General features: G+C 47.0%; 1 protein-coding gene and 1 long non-coding RNA gene across 2 annotated transcripts in view; one reads left to right on the top strand and one right to left on the bottom strand.

Moving 5' to 3' along the window:
- SLC7A1 (solute carrier family 7 member 1) overlaps positions 1 to 3263 on the bottom strand; it is a 40136-nt gene extending 36873 nt beyond the window's left edge. Inside the window, exon 1 of the mRNA XM_080560655.1 lies at positions 3122 to 3263. The gene's annotated coding sequence lies outside the window, so the exon portion shown is untranslated. The remainder of the gene's footprint in view (positions 1 to 3121) is intronic.
- Positions 1919 to 20141, top strand: LOC308179950. Its single transcript, XR_013940692.1, has 3 exons — positions 1919 to 2421; positions 5089 to 9020; positions 10455 to 20141. It is a non-coding gene; the product is annotated as an uncharacterized lncRNA (long non-coding RNA).
- Positions 20142 to 25795: the final 5654 nt, after the last annotated feature.

Raw genomic sequence — 25795 nt, 5'->3', positions numbered from 1 at the left:
TTGCAGCGCAGACGTTTACATGGGAGCTAAGCCTTTTATAGCCAGCAGGGAGCGACCTTCAGGGCGCGAGGCATCTGTGTCGGTGCCGCAGGAATGCCCAGCCCTCCTCTGCAGGACCGTGAGGGACGTGGGGACTCTCACCTTGGACGCAGATGACTACGTTTGGCCAGCTGAATGTTACCTTCAGCACAGCCAGGTTGCCAGCTTTGGGTTGGTATTGACTTGAGTTGACCCAGAACAACCTCCCAGGTCTGCTGCTCACCTGGTTAAGGCAGCAGGACTTCTCAGCTCAGCCTCCGGCAAGGGCAAAGCAGCTCTGCCCCACGGGGCATCAGTGGCAGTCACTCGCCTCCTCCTGCCCCAAACCGCACGTGGCTGAGCTTTGGGCATCGCCGATGTGGGCCAAGAGAAGAGAATTAAAGGTGCCGTGTCGTCTCCTGCTCTCTGAAAGATGGGGTACGACTGGAAGTGGCATTTCTGAAAGGCTGCTGAAGTCTCCTTAACCTGTCATGGTGGATCAAGGTCGAGGAACTTGACAGATCAAGAGTGAACGAAACATCGTGCAGGCAGCGATTCTAACAAGATCCCTGCTCTCCTCCGCCTAAACCACATCTCTTCCCCGTTGGAGAGGAAACAACGAACACTACACTCTTGCACAGACCAGACCAGCCGCTGTGCTCAGCACCAGTTAGATTGCCACATATCAGCCCTCACGTATCTCATAACCTAAAGCAGAGACACGGAGCTTAGGTGCAACATTACCTGACATTTGTTAGTAGACTGGCACAGGAAAAGGAAAATAAAAATAAAAAGAGTGGCAAAGATTTCAACAAAAACGCAGCTCAGAGCTGGTTCCTCTGATAACTGGTTAGGTTACAGGAAGAGCAATGCTACCACTCATGGGTTCCCTCTTGTCTGAGCTACGCTCCCTCTGTCTAGCAAATCCAGCTCCCTTTTCTCTCCTTCACGTGGATTCATGAGCACGTTGCAAACGTGTAATAACACATTTTAACCCACATTCACAGCTGAACTGCTTGAATTAGAAGCCTAGCTGGCCTCAGTTTCCGTTACAGCCCACCCAAAACTCGGGGTGCCTCCTGAGCCTGTCTTCTCACTGATCAGCACAAGCCTACAAGGAACAAGCCTCAAAACACACCCCGGTGAAATGGCACGAACCAAGAACGCAGCCCAGGGAACAGGGTCATTTTGGAGCCAGTTTCACTAAGGCACACTAGTGGAGGAGCACAGTACAAGAGCCATCCCCTATGCAGCCTGGACAATTACACGATTCCTCCTTTTTTGCATCAGATACAAACCCTGTCTAAAAGACATTTAGGCTGACTGCTGAAGGCAACGCAAGTCCACAGAGTATTTCACCAGCCAGGAAGGTTTCTCCAAGTCAGAGGCAAAGACGGTGAACACACCGGTGCGACTGGGAAGCTGGGTGTGGATGCATGCCTAGCCGTGTGCCAGGCGTTTCACAAAACAAACACACGGTGAGTGCTGAAAACCAAAGCGAAACACGCTTCCCTGTCACGAGGCTCAAACGCACTACTGTCAGAGCAGGCTTTACAAACCCTTCTGCTTTACTACTGTTTCTACATGCTGCGTCTTGCCCTCGGGAGCTTAGCACAGGGACTACCCACGCCTCTCCCTCGATGGCAGAGGCAGCCAAGTGTCACCGAGTAAGGGATTTCTAAAGGCAGGGCTGTCCCACAGCACCTACAGGTGCAAACACATCTTCCCCACATGCCCTGGGCTTGGAACAGGGGTGCTGAGAGGTCCGTGTGATGGCAGACATCATCACGGGGTCGTTGCTCGGGGCTGCTGCTAATGTTTGCAAATGGCCGTGAGTGCCACGCATGATAGTCAAAACTGCCCAGCTAACAGACAGCTAACTCATAAAGCCCACCTTCTTTCATATCCTGTGAACTCCTCAGAGCTGCAATGGTCTTCTTGTCCTCGGTCCGTGCAGCACCGATGGTAATTATACCCTGCTCCAAAACCAAGACTCCTTGAAAGTCCTAACCCTTCTTTTCAGCCTGTGTTGCATACAAAAACCCTCTTGAGGTTTTTATTTTTCCCCCCCCCTCTGCCCTGCCTGCCACAAATGTTCGGACATGAATATGCAAAACACGAAGAAATCCATCTGTTAGTCAAACCAGCTGCCCGTGAAATGCTGACAAACACAAAATGGGAACAAGCCCCTTCCCTAATCGCAGGTGGGAACCAGCGACCGGGGCAGGCTGAAGGACAGCGGACAGCAGGAACTTGTGGGCTGCAGCGTTGACTCGAGCGCCAGGAGCACAAAGCTGGCTTCTCAGTGAACTCTCAGCCTCTTCTGTAATTTTAAAAGAAAGGAAAGCACTGCACGCTGTGGCTGCTGCGGTCCCAGACGAGGGATGGCCATCGTGGTCCGAGGTTCGCTTCTGCTCAGCGCTCGGGCCTGCACCTCCCAGAGAAGCACGTCCTCCGCCACCCCGCTCGTCTTGTGGGGTGAAGAGAAGCGCGTTGAGCCAGGCCAGGCGTGTGGGGCCGGATGGGTTTCATGGCTCTGGTGCCCTGGCTGGCTCTGGGGGACGGCGGGCAGGGTGGCAGGCGGTGGCGATGCCCGCCTGGGTGGGTGCCCGCTGCCACCACGGGAGGCTGGGCACCATCCCCCTGCCACCACAGCACAGCCGGAGCTGGGGGTCCCGGCGTGTTGGGGGGCACGCCGAGGGGATGGGACACCCCGAAAGCTGGGGAGCAGGGAAAAGGGGACTGAGGAGGGGGGGAAAGGGGACTGAGGAGGGGGGGAAAGGGGACTGAGGAGGGGGGGAAAGGGGACTGAGGAGGGGGGGAAAGGGGACTGAGGAGGGGGGGAAAGGGCTGGCTCCCCCGCCTCGGAGGGCCCTGCTGGAGATGTGCTCTGCGGTGGGGTGGAAGCAGAAGAGAGGACACGGGGGAGAAAACGGAGGGGCCGCGCAGGGCACGGTGCCGGGCAGCCCCCAGCCCGCAGCCCCCGATTGCATCATGCAAAATGGATGCCCCGCGCGTGGCGCGGCCCCGGCCCCGTCCTTCCTTCTCCCCGTCCCTATCCCCAGCCCCAGCCCCGGCCCCGGCCGAGAGCTCCCGCACTCACCCGCGGCCCCCGGCCGGCGGCGGGCTCAGGCGTGAGGCGAGGCGGGGCGGCGGGCGGCAGCCGCGGCTGGCATCGTGGCCATGGCAGCGCCGCGCTCCCCGCCGCCGCTTTACACCTCCGGCAAAGAGGCCGCGCCGGCCCCGCCTCCGCGATGAATGGGGAGGCGGGCGGCGGGCGAGGCTGCCGGGACGGGGCCTTTTCGGGCTGCCGGGAACCCCCCCGGGGATGGGGAGGGCGACGGGGTGGTCTCTGGGGACACCCGGTGCCGGAGCCGCCGTCCCCGGTGAGCCCCGGGCCCCGCCGCCCTCTGCCCGCCATCTCGGTGCTTTCCCGCCCGGCGCCATGGCGGGCCCGGCCGGGGGCAGGGCCGGGGAGCTGAAGGGGGGGAAGAAGCAAAGGGGGACTTTGAGCCACGGGGAGAAGGGGTGCTCGGCCAGATATCGCGGCAGGGAAAACAAAAAAAAAAGAGAGGGAGGGAAAGGCCTCGTTGGTCCGGCTGGGGAAACATAGCCAAACCGGCGCATGGAAGGGGCTTGGATGAGAGCATCTCCTCAGATCACAGGGAGGTTGCCCCCAAAAGCAGACTGTAAGCAGAGTTTGTGTCCTTAGCGCAGGGGAACGAAAGCTTGTGTTGGAAAATGTTATAAATTACTCTTTTAGCCAGAACATCACAGAAAACTGCTTACTTTTTCTTCTTGAACCCAATGGAAATGAGAACTGAGGGGCTGTGCCGCAGTGAACCGCCCAGCTGTGGTGTTTGCCCCACTCAGATCACCGACAGCACACCAAGTGACACGGAGACAAAATCACAGAATCATTAAGGTTGGACAAGACCCCCAAGATCATCTGGTCCAACCGTCCCCCTACCACCAATGTCACCCACTAACCCATGTCCCCAAGCACCACGTCCAACCTTTCCTTGAACACCCCCAGGGACGGTGACTCCACCACCTCCCTGGGCAACCCGTCCCAGTGCCTGACTGCTCTTTCTGAGAAGAAATGTCTCCTCATTTCCAACCTGAACCTCCCCTGGTGCAACTTGAGGCCATTCCCTCTAGTCCTATCACTAGTTACCTGTGAGAAGAGGCCGACCCCCAGCTCCCCACACCTTCCTTTCAGGTAGCTGTAGAGAGCAATAAGGTCTCCCCTGAGCCTCCTCTTCTCCAGACCAAACAACCCCAGTGCCCTCAGCCGCTCCTCACAGGACTTGTGCTCCAGGTCTTTAGGTGCAGATGTATGCAGGCAGAGCCCAGCAAGGTTTTTTACATTGCCGGTGTGAAACACTAACCCCAAACCAAGGGAATAGGCTGTTGGTGAAATCTCCATGACTGCCCCCACAAATGGGAGAAACGAGCAGTCCGCGGGAGCTGTAGGTGTCGCGAGGGGACAGCATGGGATCTTTGCTGGGCTTGGCTCAGCCCCATTTCCATCAGTGTTCATAAAATCTGTGGTGTGACCCCTATGGGAAAGGTTTCAAGTGGGCTGCGGGATGGGACAGCGTCTGAGCACAAATCTTGAAGAAACTCTCCAAAATAAAGTGGAAATCTAGAAAGGTGTAGCACATTTAGAAAAGAAATACGAATTAGCAGTGCAGAACAGCTGGCTGAGCAGTAGGCTAGAAAAAGGTCTGGAGATTACAATGAATCTCAGCAGTGTTGTAAGACTCCTATGTAGTAATAGCAAAAAAAAAAAAAAAAAAAAAAGGAAAAAACAAACCCAACCACACCTTTCTTCTAGAGCATTTTAACGGTAATGTTGTATGCAGGACATAGAAAGTAATTACAAAGCTGTAGTGAATAGCGCTGAAACCTCAGCTGGAATACTATGCTTATTTTGACATTTAACAATAAGAACTAAATACAGTTACTTGGGGGAATACCAAAATAGAAGCCTGATAAGAAACACTTATTAATGAAAAGCTGAAGGAATTGTTTATGTGGTTTTTTTTTGTTTTATTTTTGTCTCAGAACAAAGGCAGAAGAGGAGAACAGGCCTTCAGTGAATAAGCAGGCATAAACAATAAAGAAATTGCTTAATGACACTTATGACAGATCCACACTCATTAGTGATTACAGAGGAAGGCTGGAGCATTTTGGGGGTAAGCATTCAGAGAAAACCTTTGAACGATGTTTCACTACAACATTCCTTCAACAGCTGCCCTACGTGAGACAAACAGCTATACCTACCACCTTGCAGTCCACTTCTACCCGTCACTGTCATAAAGCTCTGGTTCACCTCCTGTGCACATTAAAAGACGTGGCTATGTAAATAAGGATAACAGTGGTCTCAGATTAGGGCCCCTAAACCAATCTGTTCAGGAAAAAGAAACTCTCTTTAATGCCAAGCTGAGGTACCCAAGAATGCCAGATACAAATAGCGTGCCAAAAATAAAAATAATAATACTCATTCTGGTATTTCTCTTCTCTTTGCTATAATTAAGACATTCTGTATAGAAAGATCAACCACTGCACCTTAATAATGCATTGCTGTTTTTCTTTTTGTTTTTATTAAGTAGCCAGTCAGCCCGTCGTAGTTCATTTTATTCTGTGGTACCCAGGAATGGCATTATTCACAGCATTCTCTTCTGCCCTAGACATCACTGGCATCAACACCCAGGTGAGTAAACTCCAGCCAAAGGACAGGCTGCAGACCTGGCACAGATTGATCATGTATCATGGGCAGGTTGGATGTCTGCATCTTGGCTATTTAAAGAGGAAATCCTGTCTGCTGATGGGGCTACAAAGGTAACACGTGAACAAAACCAAGGAGGATCTGGAGCTGTGAGCAAAAAGCTTGGTGGTGAGATGGGCAGTTCTCACGGGTTATGTGAACTTTGTGCAATGTGAAAGGAATGGAAGAGGAAGGGAAGAAGGGAAAGATTATTCATTCTGCAGTTCAGGTTCCTTGGAGAAGATGTGGCAACACCAGGAGTTGAGCAAGTGGAATTGTCTACATCCAAGCTAGTCTCCCTAGGCAGGTTTCATAGCCAATAGACAAGGAGAATCCTAAAACAGGTCAGCTGAGTTTCAAGCCCAGGAGTCTCTGGTTTACACCCCAACACTACTGTTTGGGGGCACACCTACAGCAATGAGCTTAGATGTTGGTATCTGCATTATAGATATCCACAATTAATTGAAATGAGTCCCATTCCGGCACTTAGATGTGTGAAATTAGGGGAAGGTGAATACCAATACAGGGCCTGTCTACCACAACAGCGCAGTAAAACAGGCAATGGGATGGACATTATACTGTGACTAAGCAGTTGGCAGCTTACTGCAGAATGTACATAGTCAAAAGTGAACCTGTAAGATAATGTGTACCAGGAAAAAATAAAATAAAATAAAAGCAAGACTGCAGAGGTAGATGGGAATTTTACAAGCTTGGTTTTGCAAAGGCCAGGCACCACCTCAGGCTGGACTCTCAGAGCATCATGTGGGTGGGAGACTGTCATGGCTACAGTGACTGAACACCTTCCCTTCCATGAGCACACACAAACTAGCCAACTGCATGGTGCCAGAGCGAGGAACTAGGACCTGCTTTCCAGTAAAAGGCACTGCAACCTCCAAAGATGTGTACAGTGTGTGCCCTAGAGGAAAAACATCTGAGCGAGAGAGGAGGGTTGAGAAGCTGCACCCACTTTGCATGCTCAGGAGCTGAAACAGGGCTCTCTTGCTTTTCAAGAGCAGTGTGCCAGGCTGGATTTTCCTTTTCCCAAATTAGTTAAATGTGCCAGAAGAAAATAATGGAACAAACAGACACTGCCTTTCAAAGAACCAAAATGCTGGTGGTATCATTACTCTGGGTGAGGTGGCAACTCCCAATTCCCACATTTGTGTCTTCCTGGGAGCTGGTAAATGCTCTCTCATAAATGCTTCTCTTGTTATGCTCTGGTGGCAGTCCTGGCAGGTGCCACCCAGTTGTCCTAAGCCAAGTATTTGCCACCTATGACAGAAGCCTCTCTCCCAGTGGTTCCACGGTGCTGGTTACAGAGAAGACACGCTGCAGCCACCGAGTGAGTCCTTGGGCTGTAGGGTGGAATTCCACCCTGGGACTTCCCAGTCCCATCTGGGGATGTATGCTGTGTTTGAGAGAAGTGATGCTCAGCCCATACATTTTAGTTGCTCTTGTGTTTTTAGCTCACAACAAGGTCACTGACGTGCCCTACTGACAGGTAAGATGAGCCTTTGAGGCAGTTTTTAAATGCGCCTCATTGCAATATGCAGAATAAGTCAAATGAACCCTGATGATCTTTTAATCTGTTGCTTCCTTCTTCTTGCTTGGCTGTGGGAGTGACTCGCTCCTTTCCAAGCTAGCAAGTCTTACAACAATAACCTCTGGCAAATAAAAATACTGACGGATAATTACAAATGGGTATTTCCATTTCACTGGAAGGATCTTCTTTCCTACCTTGCCGAGAGTGAAACTCTCATTTTTCATCTCTTCTGGTTTATTCCGTTTCTTTCTTCTCTGCTCGGTCATTGATGAATTTAGCAATAGTTCAGGGACCCAGGAATAAAAGGAAGTGCATCAAACAAAGCTGATGCAACAAGAGCTGGGCCAAGAGGTCACCTTTGAATCAGACAGTGGATTTTACAGTCTTCTCGGCCAAGCTTTATTCCTGCAATGCTGAAAATAAGGCGAGATGCAACTGCCAAGAATGGAGTCACTCCAGGCTTGTGACAGTAAAATGGCAAGGAGAAGCGTGCTCCATGCATTTTCATAATTTTCCTATAAATCTAAAGGGACACCTTGGAATGCACTCAGACAAAGCTGTGGGAGGTGGTGGTGTTATGTGAGGCTTTTTGTACTCATTTACAGACGACTTTTATCTGAAACCACCACCCTCAATCCCTTTTCTTAAAATAACCAGAGCTAACATCCTGTTACTGCTTTGGGTCAGTCCCATTCTTAACAAAGTTGTTCTTTCACCTGCTAATGTGCTTGGATTACTATTCTCATTCATCTTTTCTCTCCTTTTTTTTTTTTTTCCCGTTAGGTTTTAATGGGTGTAGCGGACTTCCTTCAGATCCTTGTGTTTATTTGGGGGGAAGCAGGCCATGATTTTATTGGAAATCGTTAATATAATTCATGTGTTTTGTGCTCTCTGAAAGCGCTGGAGATGAAAAAGACTTTTGTACTTTCTGCTCATGAAAGATCATTGTTTCTGGCAAAGTCGTTTAGCATTTTCCAAGCTGTGAAATGATATCACTGACAGGCAAGGCATTGAAAAGGGTACATCCAGACATGCCAAAGGATACCGAGAAAAGCTAAGGCAATTTTCTTGGGAAAACCGCAGTGTCTGTGACATGCATATGTTGTCCTTTCAGCTTTGTACATTTACAAAAATGTTGAGGAATAGGCTTGATTGAAATGGACTTTCCATGTGTTCTGGAACAGGTGATTTAGTTTTCATTTTGATAGAATTTTGGTGGGTCTTTTTGTTGCCTTTTTATTTTTTTAGTGAACTTTGAATTGCTCATTTAAATTCAGTACAAAAATAAATCCTCAGAAACAAACTATTCAAGACGTATAAAATATACAGATATACACTCTTACCATAGACTCCTCTTGACTCCTGTCAACACCCTGTAAATCATGTTGCACTTATGCCATCTCATACACAGCAAGAACCTGCAGCTAATCACCTCCTGGACCCAGTTTGTCTGTAGCTGAGCCCGTCAGTATCTCACTCATCTGTAGGACAGGACCAGACATGAATGCCCCTGATGGTTCCTGACAAGCCATGACCCATGGGAGAAGGAGCCTCACACAAGAAGGACCCTCACCATAGTCCTTTGCAGGACTTGCCTTGCCTCCTTTGTCACACTGTTATTCTCTGTGATGGAGACAAAGACACCTGAGAAGGATCCTGGGAACGTGCCGTAGTTGTGATTTATGGGTAAGTGGATAATACATTTATTTTAACACCTGAAGAGATACTCCGTCTCCAGTGAACTCAATGCATAGTACCCACCGAGTAGTTTTCAACCTGAATTTTCAAGTTATATGTTGGGATTTGTCCATTCTACTCTGCTGGTCCTTTGTCCTCCTTCTAGTTGATGGAAAACCTCTTTCACCAGGATTGGGGAAGAATTAAATCCTATGATAAGCAAACAAGAGCAAATATAATTCCTACAATTTATTTCAAGTCAGGATTCAAGGGGATCCATAAGATGTCCAGGTTTTGTTTGTTAGTTGGTTGGTTGGTTGGTTGGTTCTATTTCGTTTGGTTTTCCTTTCCAAAGAGTAGTAAAGCCAGGAAAGAGGCATCCCTATGTTCAGTCTCAGTGAGAAAGCATTCTTCCAGATTCAAAATATTGGTTCAAGTCAACCTCAGACAGAACTGTTGATATTCAGGACCTCAAATAAATATGTTCGGTTACAGATGAAAGGGAGATTCTAAATGTTGTGTTTTTTTTTCTCTTTATCTCAAGACCTAAATCAATTTCAGCCCAGAATTATGCATGGGAACAATTTTGAGTTGGCCAAAACACTGTGTTTTAGGATGAACTAAATAATTTTAACGACAGAAAGTGCTTCCAGACCCAGTTTGCCTCCTTGTTGACACTTGGTACCCTGACAAATTTCAACTGAATTTGGAGAAGAAAAAATTTTAATTTTCTTGTTCCCGAATCACACATCCAGGCTACATCCAAGTCTTGCAGACTCTTTTTTTTTTAACGTATTTCAGTGACTTCACTGAAAGTGGAGGTGGGAGGTTTTCCCACGCCATCTCTGCAGGTAAAACTCTCAGCTAGGAAACTGGAAGAGGATGGAAAGGGTGGTTTGTGTTTTACAGTAAGCACCAGTGTTTACAGAGTGTCTGCGTGAAGGCGGAAGGTGTTGGTTGGGTGTTCTTTGCATTCCTAGACCAAACGACTGGTGATTAAGGAATTTTTTTCTTATGACTGGGAGAAACGAAAGTCCACGACACATTTGGTTTCTTGCACTTTTAGTTTCCTTTCTTATGCTTTGGTTATTGTAACACTTTTCTTGTGCCTTGACAAACTCTGGCATGCCCTGCTCATATCCACACAAAATGCTGCAAAATTATCTCCCTTTCTAGCCTGGTGTAGACTACATGATTCTCTCTTTGCAGCCTTTAACTAGCTCTCTTTGTAATTTTGTACCAATCAGCATCTTCTTGTCTGTACTGTACAAGGCTTTTCAGGTCCCCATATTCCCTTTAATACCTACAGACTGATTTCCACCTCTGATGCTCCTTGGTGCCACTCCACAGTAGCAATGGGGCAAATTCACAGACTAACACTTCTGAGTTTCCTTCTTAAGTGTGCAAGAAATCGCCACAGTCACCTTCTTTTCATCTTTTTAGGTGTGTCCTTTGCAGCGATGACTGAAGATAACTTTTGAGAAGGGAGGTTGTAAGTGTACTGAGTTCACATCCTCTCCTCTGACAGATTGTGTCTGCTTGTTTACATATCACCCCCATTTGTCTCCAGCTGTCTCTTAGGATACAGCTATGCTGCTCGAAAAAGAAGGCATGGGAATGAGCTCAAACACTCAGGCCTAGGCATTCACACCACGCACTTATTAGTTCACTTCTTGGCTCTGTTTTGGGTCACTCCAGCCACTCCTCTAACACAAACCTAGCACGGAGAGAGAGATCCCAAGATGTGTAGACATGAGCCAGTCAGCACCAATTGGTTTCAGGCCCAAAGACTCTCCCTTTCTCATTTTATGGTATAGATACGGTTTCAGGCAGTCAGTTCTTGGAAGAGACAGTTGCTGTGTACAGAAATTAAAACAACCACATCGTACTACCAAGTCTCTTGGTGCTATAGTAATAAAAATAATGAGGATGGTTCCAGCTAGGAAGTGCCTTTCTTCACAGGACGTTTCATTACCAATCACTGTTTATGAACTTGCCTAGCCCAGCTGTTATAGCACCAAGCTGAATAGCTGCAGCATTAAGGAAGTCCAAAAATCTGGAAACAGAAAGGCCACAACTACATCTAAAGGCATTCTTGCCTCTGACTTGGACAATTGTAAACAGTACTTGCCTAACTTACTGGAATAACTCCTTTGTCTCGAGATAACAAGTCTCAGGCTCACAGAAATTCATCTGGCTATCCTGAGGATCTACATAATACTTCATTTCATCTTAGCCAAATTAATAGAGTTGTAATAAACTCCAAGACATTCACCTGCTGATATCTCCCAACTTTGATCTAACAAAGTTTTGCCAACCCAATCTGTTTTTTGGTGCTAAATGCATTAAAAGAAATACCAAAATAAAACTGATCCCAAGATCCTGAAGGATCTCATTAGTAACTTTCTTCCAGGTTGGTAGTGAATGTCATCTTCCTCTCATTAGCTCTACTGCTTTTCACCCTCCTTATCACTTAGTTCATGTACTAACCCTTTCTTCAAACCAGTCTCCAAGGCAGCACTATATCATTTTCTTTGCTGAAGTCAAAGCAGATTAGAAATGCTGCATTTCTCTTGTCTATAAAGTTACTTCCTTTAATCAAAGAGACTACATGGTCTCATTTTGAACTCTCACCGGCCTTTGTGTTCCATTTTTCATTTAAATCCATACCTTTGCATACTTTTTCTTAAAACTACATCTTAGTACCTTCTCTACTGCTAAAATCTGAGTCCCATCCCATCTGCCATTCCCTGCTACTCATCTGGTTGTGTTGTACCACCTGTGATTTTAAAAACCTGTGAAAAAAAATCTTTATGTCCAGATTTTCAATTATGTGCTCACATCTTTTCACAGTCCTGGGATGGAGATGATCTGCTATTCAGCGAGTGTACACTAAAGTCTGTGGGTTCTCTTCCAACAGTTTCATCATAAATTGTGCACATTCCTGCTCCAGTGCTGATTTTGTCCTTCTCAATACCCTTGCTGGAAACTTTGGCCGTTTAGGACAAAACCTAAAGAAGAACTTGACAACCTAACATGCAACTTTGGTAAAGGCCTCTAAATTCAGAGCAGTGGTCCAAATCCTCCTCCAAAGTGGAGGATGATTTAGCTCAGATGCCATCTGATCAAATGGCTCCCACCTTCCTGATAGTACTAAAGACCTAGTTACACCAGGAGTTAATCTGAGAAGGGCTGAAGATTCAGTTATATACAAGAAACCCAGAACATACTACAAGGGGAATTCCTACCAATTTAAGAAGAAACAGTTTTGTAGTTGTTAATGGCCCCTAACAGTACATTACTGAGGCCATCCAAGATATCTCGGAAACACCTCCGTCATTTAGATCATCCCAATCTCAGAAGCTAGCTTTATGTTACTAAATAAAATGGACTGTGCCCCATTCTCTGTCCTTAAGGGCAAGCTGCACATCGCAGCTTGAATCCACACAGGAAACCCCTCTTCTTCTCCAAAACAAGTCAAAAACAAGGTGGCCACCTTCAAACATATCACTGGGAGGAGCAACCCCATGCTGTCCCATGAACTGTGCCCCTTCACTGCTGGGCAGAAGGCTGTCTTGCACAAACTGTACCTGAAGCAGGAACTATTAAATACCACCCTGGGCCCTAACCATGCCTTATGTACTAACACAGGTGTAGCCAGGGAGGCTGACACTTTCTTACAGACCTAGAACCTCATGAGCAGCTCAGGCACCATACAGGTTGCCCTATATTCGAGTCATGGGAATGTTAATTTCTCTCATTTACTAGCCAAAGGACCTAAGGCATCTTCCTCAGCATTGTGAATTTTGTTCCCAGAGCCAAATTAACTTCCTGGCATTACATCCCTGCATACCCTCTTGGGTCTGGCCCTTGATCTAAGTGTGAACCAAATAGTGTGTTTGATCTCAGCCTCCTACTCTGTACACAGCAGCCCTACTTCCTCCTTTTTTATTTCGTTTCTATTTATACAGATACCAAACCTTTCAGCATTTATCTTCACAGATCTTTGCAGGGTCTAACGCAGCTTGACTTTTGGCACTTGTTGCTGAGTTCTTACGTTTTCTGACCTTCAAGATTTAGCTGCCTAGATTGACTGACCTCTTTATCCGTTCCCATAGACTGTTTACACCTAATATCCTTTCTTAGGCAATCATTCATCCAGGTAACTCAGAAGAACTTCCTCATTAGTTTTTCCCTTGCCTAGCATGCAAATTCCAGAAAGATTTTCTACCACTGATATAAACTCTTACACTCCTTCATGTGCAACTCCTGAGCTTGTCAAACCAGTTAATTCCACTCAGAGCTTTTCTTAAATTTCTTGACAATTTCCCTGTGGGGAAAAAAAGAAATCAGAAAGATAAATTTTATCCTTTTTATCCCATTCTACTGAAACACCATCAACACCTTGGTCCAAAATTCCTTAGTGTAACCAGGTCTTCTATAATATGTTCACTACCAAAACTACACCCAAAATACAACCCCTTTTTCTTGTGGGGATAAGCAAGTGTGCTATCACATCTCTTTATTCTTGAGTTTGCAGCTGGAATATTAAACACTTGCCTACTGTCAATTGCCATTAATATTTATTCCTGATATTGAAGACACACTAAAGGTTTAGAGTTTTATATAAAAATAAAAATAAAATTTAAAATAAAAATAAAAATAGAAATAAAAATAAAGAAGCCCTCTAACACCATCCTGTTTTTCTACTTTACCATCATTTCCCCGAGGATTTTGACTCAACTCATTCAGTTTTCTTCCTGCTTGGTCTCAGTTTTCTTTATTATCTGTCACTATATCATCATTCATCAATGCTCAAGAAAACAAATCCAATGATCCAATGCAAGGGGTTATTAGGAACGGAAGAGAGAACAGTGCAGAAAGCATTGTTATCACACTGGTTTGCCAATCTTGAGAACTGTAGCCACATCTCAAAAACAAAGATACCAGAACCTGAATGGTTCAGAGAAGGGCAGGATGAACGTTAAAGATAAGCAATGATTTACATTTAAGGAGTCACTAAGTGGGACTGAATTGTTGAGTTTCAGAAGGAGATGACTGAATAAAGTTGTGCAAACAGAGCTGTGAAATTATGAGTGAGAAAGACAAAGAATCACAGAATGGTTGGAGTTGGAAGGGACCTTAAAGCCCACCCAGTTCCACCCCCCTGCCATGGGCAGGGACACCTCCCACCACACCAGGTTGCCCAAAGCCCCATCCAGCCTGGCCTTGAGCACCTCCAGGGATGGGGCATTCACAGCTTCCCTGGGCAACCTGTGCCAGGGCCTCACCACCTTCTGACGGAAGAATTTCTTCCTTATATCTAATCTAAACCTACTCTCTCATTTTAAAGCCATTCCCCCCTTGTCCTGTCATTATCTGACTGAGCAAAAAATATGCTCACCATCTTTTTCATAAACCCCCTTTAAGTAATGAAAAGCTGCAATGAGGTCTCTCTGAAGCCTTCTCTTCTGCAGGCTGAGCAGCCCCAGCTCTCTCATCCTGTTCCTATAGGAGAGGTGCTCCAGCCCTCTGAGCATCTTTGTAGCCCTTCTCTGGACCCGCTCTAACAGCCCCACATGTCTCATGTGCTGGGGGCCCCAGCCCTGGACGCATCACTCCAGGTGGGGCCTCACGAGGGCAGAGCAGAGGGGCACAATCCCCTCCCTCCACCCGCTGCCCACCCCTCTGTTGGTGCAGCCCAGGACGCAGCTGGCCTTCTGGGCTGCAAGTGTGCACTGCTAGTGGAAGAAGTGGATCCGATGAGTGAATAAGGAGAATGTTCACTTGTTTCCCCAAGCAAGAACTAGGAGCCGTCAAATGACACTGAGGCAGGTTCAAAATTAACCGAAAGGAGTGGTCCTGCTGATATTGCCTGGTAGTTCTGTGGAACTCTTCAACAAAAAGTGCTCTGGATGCAAAGAGTATGCAGGGGTACTGGACAAGTACTTGGAAGAGGGGTCTGTTCAGAGCTACAGACAAACCACGGCGGGCTCAGCAAATCCTTGGCACCGAGAAGAAGTGGAGGCTGGGAGAGTATTTCTGGGGAAAAGGGAAAATTAAAGGGAAAATAAATATATGTATGAGATGATTATGATATGATATGATATGATATATGATATGATACGATATAACATGAATAATAAAATGTTTTATTAAAAGGGAAAATTAAAGGGAAAATTTAATATATATATGATATACGATGATATGATATGATATATGATATATGATATGACATATGACATATGACATATGATATGATATTATATGATATGATGTATATGATATGATATGATATATGATACGATATGATATGACATGGATAATAAAAATATTTTACTTTCACTGTTCTTAGTTTTCACTGTACCCCTCCTTACAGCCGTTGCTGGAAGCAGGACACCTACCTAGGGAGATAAATGCTCAGTCTGGGTCAGCACGGATGTTTTCACGTGACAAATCCTTCCCTACCCAGACCTTGTTTCTGTGTTGTTTTTTTTTCTCTTGGCAATGTGTGCCCCCACACCCTGTTCTGCTGCTTCCCAATTTTCTATTTCAACCCCTGCATCAATACACAGGTTTTATTACTTCTGCTTTCCAACCCGAATGAGACACGGCCCTTCCTCTAAGAGGACCTCGTGTCCGCCTTTGATGGCAGCACCCCACACGCGTCTTGCGCACGGAAGGAACAAGGAGCCTCGCTTAATACGCCGGGCACCCCATGAGAAGTGAAACCCCAACAGGTCCCCTCAGCCCAGCTTTCATTCCCTGCATGCACACTGAGGTCCGTGAACCGAGCCAGGAAAGCCCCAGCCCTGACAGGGCCCCGGAGGCCGCGGGGAGCCCCGGGGCACAGCCGCCATCCTGCGGCGCCCCCGTGCGGCCTGGCCGGGCCGCGGGGCCTCCCTCGGTCCCCTCAGCCCCAGCAGCAGGATCCGGCCCCCAGAGCTGGGACTCTCAGGGAGGGGAGAAGCCTCCTGTCCCCGTCCCGAGTGGCCAGGCTTTCACAGCAGTGGGGCTTCGCCGCCCCCCGGGCCTCCCCTGGTGTCCCCAGGGGTTAGGAAGGAGCCACCGTTGACTGTGAAGAGAGCAGCAGACCCTTAGATCAGCCCAGCATAACCTTCTGCAACCAAAATCTTCCTCTGTAAAGGCAGTGGTTCCTCCAGAGGGGGCCTAAATCCCGCGATTTCCGTGGGTTATTAATACCTAAATATCTGTAGATCTTAATTTCTTTCCACCTCGCCTAGCCAAGGTGGAATTTCCCGTTGGGCTGATGGAGAAACCTGTTAAATCCCTAACAAAATCCTTACAAAATCCCCTTTACTGACATTAAAATCAAGCAAAGAGAAAACCCCAAACCCTGCAAGTGTTGAAGATTTGAATTCTTTAGAGGTGTTGGTTTTATTTCTCAACCAGAAACTATGTCACATCCATGATGCAATGTAGTAAACATGTAAGGGGAAAACCATTGCCACCCGAATCCTGTACTCGGGTGAAACTAGACGTTTTGGTTGGCTTAAACAAGATGCAAACAGTCTGAAAACTGCTGGTGGGGCTACTAATGTTGTCTCCCTTGTCTTGGCCAGGTCAGATGCTGAGCAGAAAGACTGCCAAATCCTCCTAGCATCTCCAGCATGGACAACACAGTGGGACACCTGCTGGAATCCAGCTGCTGGCTCTTGGTGTCAGGAGATCAGCCTACCTAGATGTGACCCTGAAGAATGCTCCTGAGTGAAGAGAATTCTCCTTCTTAGTCAAAAATTCCCAAACGCAGCATATTACCTGAAAAAGAAGCCATTACTGCAGCTTTTGCTTGAACCTGCTTTATTATACCATAGGACACAGAGAATTTGAATTTTAGCATATATCAGAGGTCTCCTCCACAAAAATGATATACACTCCAGACCCTTTTGCTCCATGAGGAGTGGGGTCACTGCCCTCCACAACTCAGATTCTTGCCCCTTGCTCCTGGTTCTCACATACCTAAGCCATAAATTACCTTATAAATTTGCAATCTGTTCCTGGTTCTCTGATCTTTGTTCCTCTGAGCTGATCTTTCTTTTACTGCATTCCCTTATCTAGACCTCGCTGTCTTTCAGAAAACTTTCAATTTCCTGGAAAAAAAAAAAAAAAAAGGGAAAAAAAAAAGTAGCTTTTCCTGTGTCTACAGACTCACCATGACCTAAGACAAGTACTTTCTGTTCTTGGCCAAAACCATGTCAGCTAGTGTTACCAGCTCACAACCTTCAGCAGCCTGAACCTTCCCAGCCTTCCTGGTCATCTTAGTCTGTATCTGAGCAAAGCCACCCACCTCGTATATGTCATTGCAATTCCCGTCACCGAAGGAGCATCATCCCTCCTTCCTCTTCAGTGCCTGTGGTGCTCTGTGCTCCCAGAAACCCTACATCCCTTTCTGTTTCTGCACTTACTCCACAGACTGGCAGCTGGGAATCCCTCAGTTTTGGCTGATGGCCCATACCTCTTCCAGGAGCCAAGAAGGGGGTATTTTGGGCTGGTTGTTTCGTAGGGTCCCACATTTGCCTGGGTAGAACCACCAGCAGGTGGCCCTGCAAGGATCCCGCTCCCCTAGGATCCTTTGTTTTAGTAGGAGCACAGAGAAGCAGATATGGCCATCTTTCCCAGACAAATTTTACCCACAAAATTTGTTCTTTTACTTGTTCCTAGGTTTTCCCCAGCCCCTTCTCCTCTGTCTCCTTGTCCCGCTCTGATATGGTTAACTCCGACCAGGAAATCAAAAAGGAACGTTTTGGTAGTCTTCAGGAAGAAAATACTACCCTCACAGTAAACTTGAGGATGACAGTGAAAACACAGTGTGGAGTTGTATACAGGTGGTGATTTCTCTTTTTCTTCCCTAATGTGACCCAGTATTTCTACATATCTAACCTTTCCTCTGCAGCCTTAGGACACTCTGGGCATTAGTCATTTACTTCCTACTTCTAGGTTTGCAATATGACTTTATTTTAATGCTCAGGTCTTGGATGTAGTCCCCTGAAATGTCATGGTGGTTGGCTGTTAGTGTTTTTTTTTCCAGAGGAGTTACTATTTCCCACCCCAATCGTGGTGTCATCTAGAAATCCCCCAGCCCTTCCCTCCTGTTGATAGTTTAATACTTTCCTCCAGAGCACAGTGTCATCCTACAGTCTCTCAATAAACAACGTTTGCCTTTCTGACAGCAAAAGCTGTCATTACATTGCTCAGATCTTTGCCCTTTCCTCTTGGACCCTCGCTGTCTCTGCAATGGAGGAACTCAGTGTTCGCTCTCTGTCTTCCTCCACTGTTTTTCCTTTCTCATGTTCTGGCAAAGGGAAATTCAGTCAGAAAATACCTAACCACCTTATACGATGTTTTTACCCAAAACAAACCTGCTTTTAGCAGTCTTTGGAAGCCAAGGCAGCGTTGTGTGAAAACAAGCCTCCGTCAGCGTCGGCTGCTGGGAAAGCCTGGGCCTCTGGGGGCCACCGCCTGGCCCCTGGCCTTGCCCTGAAGCGGGGTTCACTGAGCCTGACAAGAACATCCCTGTCCCTGAGCAAGCAACCCGACGACACCACGGTTGTGGATGTGCTGGGACCGTGCCCACACGTGGCACGAGGAGGAGCCGTGTCCTGGGGGACCACACATCGCAAGAACGTGCTGGAGATGCAGGAGACGCAGCCGGGAGGCCAGCACCGGCTCGGCAGCCCTGGGTCTGGAGGGCCACGTGATGAAAATCAGACCAAATCTGCAGCGTTATATGGGCGTTAATAGTCACAGAGAGCCGGCTTTTGCCCTTCAAGGGAGACAGGAGGCCAGGAGCACTGGAGCTATTAATTGAGTCACCGAGCAGTCATTTGTACATTTAAATAGTAGAAAGCTAAGTGTGTTCTGCAGTCACTCCGAGCAAAGGACAGTGACAGGACACGCTCCTTTCAAAGCCGGGGGCTGTGTGACACAGATCTCTGCAAGCACAGCTCTTTCTGGCTGGCTCTCGCCAGGCTCCCTTAAAGAGACAGCTCTCCACGTCTTATTTTCTTCTTATTTTTTTTTTTCCCAAGCCAAATGTAGCAACAAGCCATAATCAAGAAGAGATCATAATGCGTAGCTTCCAGCATAATTAAACAACTTCACTGATTAAAAACGTCCTCTTAATTTCTGAGGTGAATGTATTGTGCCCTGTGCTGAAATACCTCCTCTGGCTAAATCCATCCTCTGGCTCTGCCCACAGCCACCCTGCAAACCTGCTTTTGCCCTTATAGCTACATCACAAGGAGCTTCAGGTGAGCCCTTTGGTTTCTCCACATGAATAAGATTTGCATCTCATTTTTTCAGGCATCTCTGCAATGTGCACCCCTCGGGTATTGCTAGAGGAAGACAAGGCACACATTTTCCAGTAGATCTGTCTGGTAGGACGAGCATAGTGCAGCTATCTTCCATCACCTTCTCTTTGCCTTAGCCGGAGTGCTCCAGCTGGTGCTAAAGTAGCTTGCTTTGCAGGCTCATTCCCTTCTGCTGTGAGGGGGCCTTGTGTCAAGTTCTTACCCCAAACGCAGCCTCAGCTTTACCAGTGTTGCACCTGATAGCTGTTTGCTACATGTGCTTTTTCAAAGACCTGCGAGGACAGTCTCCATCAGTCCCCACAGTAAGAGAAACGGAAGATGGTTGGCCTGATGGAACATCTGGGCTGCTGAATGCAGATCCAGTGGCAGCTGGAGAACATAATATCTCCCAAAGAGAGCGCTAAATGTGAACATGCTGGGTTTTATGGCCTTGCCAAGACCTGCTGAAGCTACAGCATCATGTGTAGAAAATATCTGGCATCAGGGATGCCCTTAAGAAAACATTTCCCTCACATGCAGTGGAAGTCCTCCCACCCAACATGTTTACTGGAATCCTTTGAAATCTCTCCATCAGCAGAGGATTTTGTACACTACTCCTACAGTTGCCACTGCTGCAGACAACGTGGTGCTTCTGTCCCTTCTGCTTCCCAGGCTTGTTCTTGCAGGCCCTGCCAAAGGGCCAGGGAACTTTCCTAGGACTCAGAACACCACGAATGAGTTGGGCTTCCCCAGGTCTGTCCTGGATCTAACCGAGCTCCCCAGTTGCTCTGTTCTGATTTCTCACTTGTTTCAGTCTCCTCTCTTCAGTACCTATCCTTTATGTTGAAATCCAGTACATAAGATTGTCCAAATAGTTTCCTGTGCATACACGTCCCTGAATATAACAAATTTATATTCTATTTGGTACTTATCTGAGCTTGCATTTCACACCCTTCCTTGGTGGATTAGTTCATGTGGCTTCTGGTTTTTGCTGCATGTCTTGTGTTATCAACAGCTTCTCTTTCTGTGTTAATAAAACTCTTTCTGCCACCGTGTAGATTTGGGCATCCAATTTAAAATAGACACCCAGCTCGGTTTGGAGCTGATCACCAGTGTATGCTCTGGAGCTGCTGGCAGCCCCTGTCAGTGCTGCAAAGTGCTGCAGACGCTGCAGGTTTTGCGTCTCCTTCCAAACTACGAGCGTTGCCTCTGTTTGCTGTGCTTGCCACAGAGCCTGCAGCTCCCTGTGCTGCTCCTTTTCCTTGAGTGGCTTTCCTCTTTCACTGGGGGTATTTTCCATTTTATTTCATGTGTGACACCGTGTGCAGTTCAGTAAACTCAGAGAACTAAGACAGCTGACAGACTCCGCTCCCTTCAGCATTAGCTGATTAGCTTTTTAGCACTGTGTAAGAGGAGCTTCTGCTCAGCGCAGCAGCAAGCCCTGAGTAGCTCTGTCGAGAACCTCTAAAACTGTTATTGCTGAGGAATGCGTAATCAAGAGCCTCCTCTTATTATTATTCTCAGTGTATTCCTGGGATTCCTTCCCCCTGTGCATTAAACCATGCTTGCACCCTCCTGCCAGAGGGTGTTGGAGCACGAGCTTTTGATTTATGGGTGAGCGGAGAGGGCTTTTTGCTGGGATTTTTTCCCAGAAGTGCTGCAGTTCCCCAGGCTGGACTACTAAAAGCTGATGAGAAACATGCTGCAGAGACCAGACCAAGATGGGCAGCTTGTGTTTAAATGAGAAAACACTGCATGGTGACAGTGGGGAAACAACAGTGGAAACTTAGGATGAGAGTGCTCTGTGAAGAGTCTCCGCAGGAACCCAGCTCTAACAATGCCTGCAAGGTCTGGGTGCTCCTGCTGCCAGATCTTGGCTCCAGAACCACCCATTTCAAGGCTGGAGATGATTAGACCAAGTGGAAAATAAGATTCAAGCAGTTTAGGCAAGGATCAGGCTGACAAACAACTCCCAGAACAACTCTGTTCTGTATTTGATGGGCCAAGGGCTGAAAATATGTTTTCCATCAACCTGACAACTCTGAAAAAGCAAAATCCTAGAATGCTGATGCTGGCAACCTGAATTCATATTTTATCCCCTTTCAGGAGAGACAGGATTTTATTTTTTCCCAGTGCCAGGTTGATTCTCCTGAAGAAGCTTTCACAGCCCTGCGCACACCAGCACCGAGCGGTGAATTCACCAGCAGGTTTCATGATTAAATGCTACGGGATTTTTATTTTTTTTTATTTTTATTTTTTTTTGCTGTGAGAGAGATCACTGGGTGTCAGCGAGGCTGTAACTCAACGCCGATTTGATGCCAGGGAAAGCAATTACAGCAGATACGCAAGCCAAAAGCACCAAGAAACAGCAGGAGACATCGCAGGGTCCAGCTAATCCCCTAGGCAACTTCAACCATGTTATTACTTGACGCCGACCATTAAAGAAACATCAGCATTAACCTGCTTCTGCGGCAGCTTTTCCAAACAAGCTGAGAGCAGGCTGCACTGACAGTAAGGCAGAACCAAACAACCTTTTTATGTTGTGCGGCGGTAGCTGCCTTATTTCAGTGGCTGAGGTGATAAAGGACATAAGAGCAATTAGATAGTACATTTGCCTCTTGGAAGAGGGGGGGATACATCACAAGAAAACCCAGATTTCATACTGAGACAGGACAGCCTGTTCCAAGGCTACAACAGGGACAGGTACTCCTGAGAAGATGTACAAACCTCTTCTGGCTCAGTTCAAGCCCTGCCCTTTTGGCAGGAAATTGTATGTACCAAAGAGATCGCTGCAGCCAGGGTCAATATCCACAGCACTGGCATGGTTTGAGATGGTGTCTACATGAGAAGACATCTGTTGGGTTTAAAGCTTTATAAATACCACAGCTAAGCTGTAATTTAAGCGAAGAACCTGGCTTATGATAGAGGCTTAATGAGAATCCCAGCTCAAGCTGGGAAGCTAAAGTCAAGGCACGGCTCGCCAACAGACCCTGTGTGGCTTCGGTTTCTGCAGGAGTTCCTTACAGCACACCGTGCTACTCCGAGCTGTAATGTGATGTGATTTGTCGTCACAGGACTTAAAAGTGTGATACCCATGCAAACAGCCAAGCCTGGCAGGCCCAGTGACACCCAGATCCTCCTCCCTACTCCTTTCCCCACTTGCCACCCAGGAGATTTGGCAACAATTAGGAAAAGCATCTTTTTTCTTTGTAGGTTATTTACTATAGCCTACCTGATTTCCCTCAATACAAACCCTGCACAGTAAAACTCAGAAAAGGAGACAGGTCCATGGCAACAAACTTACTTGAAAAAACATCCCCCTAAATGGCTGGCACCTTGCAATCTTCGAATTGCTTTGCTTCGACTGAAGTTCAGAAATGGAAGCGAGGGTGGGCATAGAAGGAATTACGTTTCAAGATGACCATGAGCTCTACTTAGAGTTCACGTCTTCTCAGCCAGCACCAACAAGCCCTTGTCATTACACGGAAAGTGTCCTTCTTTCTCAGATCTCCTCTTCCATGTCATGACTCACCCAGCGAGCCTGGATGGATGGGTTATGAAATGCAACGCCACAGAGAGGAAAGCAGTTCTGTCATTTGACTGTGTTTTTTAACTGATTTTGAGATTTCACCACAGGCTCCCCTGTAGCTCTCAAAGCTGACCACAAAGAGCTCTTCCTGTTGGGATGTCCCAGCGTGCTGTCCCTGGGAGTGCCATGAATCCGGATGTGTGCAATGAGGCTGTAACTCTTGTTCCTCGAGGCCCGGGTTGAAACTTTTGCCTCAGCAGGTGCCCTCTGAAGCAGCCTGTTGCCTAAAGCCAGAGGCCAGCATCTGGCTGAAGGGTTGGCTGCTGGCTAATTCGGACTGCGTTACCAGCCACAACCCAAAAGCTGGCTGGGATCTGCTCAGCGAAGCAAGCTGATCGAACGTGATCCAAGGAGCGCTGCCCTTCAGGACATCGAGCAAGTCTCAGCTGGGAACGCAGACAAAGATCATCCCATCTGACTGGTATCACGCTGCTCCGAGCCAGCCACGTTTGGTGGGTATTTTTTCCTAATATTGGTTTTAATCACATCAAGTCTGCCTTTTCAAGACACGGCATGCTAGAAGAGAGCTGACTTTTCACAAGATGGTGCAGCCTTAGCCACATCACTGGCTGAGTCTTCCCTGTTCTCAGAAACATTGATGAAGACTGTAAGGGTCTGCCTAGGGGGAACTGATTGCACGTACAAGCTGTTGTTGAGTCATCATGGCCTACTGTGACAGGGAAGGCTCTCCTCTCTTACAAATGCATTTATTGCAGCTTATCACAACTCTGTGAGCTGTATATACATACATATACTCATCAGGAATAGGAAAGTAACCAGAACAGGAAAAATATGATGGATGATTTGGAGGCCTCCTGAATACCATCAGTCTTTGGTGCTGATTTGTACCTTCAGACACAAGCCAAAGAAAGATCCCATGTGTCTTAGTTTCTATCTGGAAACTATATACTCCTCTCCTCTGCTCTCCTCTCCTCGCCGCACCTTGCCTCGCCTCGTCTTGCCTTGCCTCACCTCACCTCCTCCCTGCCACCCTCCTTGTGTTGTAGGAAACAGGACCAGACCAGGCCCTTACCCATCTGCTGTCCTCCCCCATGACCCTAAGGAGGGAGCACAGTGGTTTGCAGCAACTCCCCTTTCCCAGCGTCTTCACCACAGACCGACACACCTACCTTCACGGCCATTCAGAATAGGGAAAATCCTTGGGTAATCCCCTACTTTGTAATGTCAGCAAGTGGGAAATGAGCCAGCACAGATATATCCGCCCCCGCCTCAGCCTTCATCATGCGGAGTGGAGGCACCAGCAGCCACAGAGCCTTCCCGTGGGATGGTGGTTCTTGAAAAGCAGATGTTCTCATTCCTTGGGTATCCACTCGTTGCGATTTGCTTGGCAGGGACATTTCCCCTTATGGGAATCTCTCTCCCAACAGACATGGTGTGAACAACTTTTATGGTTATGCCTTTCTCACCCAGTGACCTTGCACCACAATACCAGCTCCTGTGCCCAGGCAATCGGTCGTTGCAGAATGGAGGTAGATTTCCAAGCATCTTCTCTCCCATGTCCAAAACAGGACGGGGACAATTCTGACAAACACAAAAGAAAGTGGGTGTCTGTCACATTTCTTCTTCATCTGGCTAGTGAATCATTTGGCACTGGCATCTCAGAGATTGAAATTTAAACTCAAATGAGTTCCAAATTGCAACCTGTAGAAGGAGGCATTTTCCCCTCTCTGTTCAAGGACTCTCCCAGTAGACTACAAAGGGTTCAGCAAATAGAATAATGCATCTTCTCTGCTATGTATAATGAAATTATATTCACCACAGTTCCTACTGGGAGTTTTTGAACTCCAGGTTTATTTCTTAAACAGACACCAAAGGTTTTATTGCCAGAACAAATAATTAAAGAGAGAATGGAGAACGTTGTTTAATAGATGTAAGTATCTCAATAGAGATAAAAAGATTGATTTTACTCATCATTTTCTAGGGATTGTATCACCTATATGGTTATAGGTCAAATTTATATGAAGTGATTTTTTTTCAAAGTTACACGTGATTATCCATACCAGCAATTCCTTGAACCGCTCCAAACTAGACTAATCACTCCATTAAAATAATTATCACTTAGAAATGCCGCATTAAAGAAAGGTAATAGCATGTGAGCTGTCAGCCTGTAGGATATGTGTATGATTGAGCTTAGTGGATCCATTTTCCAATTACAACGAAGCCTATGCTAGAAGCAACCCTTCTTAGACAGACGCTGATTTTAAAAGACCATCCAAAAATAGCTCTATTATTCACATTTTCTAAGAAGATTCTCTCCAGCAATTCACTAGTCTCCAGGGCGGTGACTCTACCCAGGCTTTGGTGAGTCCTGCTTGATATTTTTGGTATATCAGAACTTGGATTCTCATTTTGAAAGAAACTTGACAACATTAGGAAAGTAAATTAAGCACAATGAGATGGGGGATGACTGTAATAAGAACAAATATAACTGCAGTCAGGAAATCTTTCCCCTTAAGGAATAACACTCATACCAAGAATGCAAAACAAATCAGCTCATGCAAAAGTGGAGCAATCAGCTCATTCTGCGGCATACAGATAAGTCCAGTCACATGAACTAAGGCTATGTGACCGTGCTATATCCCCACTGCTTTAAGCACCGCTGCGTGAGGAAGGAGAACCATCCACAGGAGCCAAGCAGGGTCTCGGACCTCTCACTAGGGGACACTGAGTTCAGTAGGAGTTAACTCAGGCCCCTGCATTGGCACGTCATCCAGTTCATGGCTGAAATAGGGCAGGGTACACCTGTACGCACAAATGGAAAGTCAAAGAGGTAAAGTAGTATCCGCGCATGCTGCCAAATCAAAGCACCAGCTGACAAACAAGGCAGGGGTTACTTTCAGGGAACTTTATTCCTTACTGAATAG

Source organism: Anser brachyrhynchus, assembly GCF_964034855.1.
Source record: "Anser brachyrhynchus genome assembly, chromosome: 1".
In the NCBI taxonomy this organism is placed as follows: Eukaryota; Metazoa; Chordata; class Aves; order Anseriformes; family Anatidae; genus Anser; species Anser brachyrhynchus.
The sequence above is the reverse complement of the archived record's forward strand: the minus strand, read 5'-3'. Positions and strand labels throughout refer to the sequence as shown.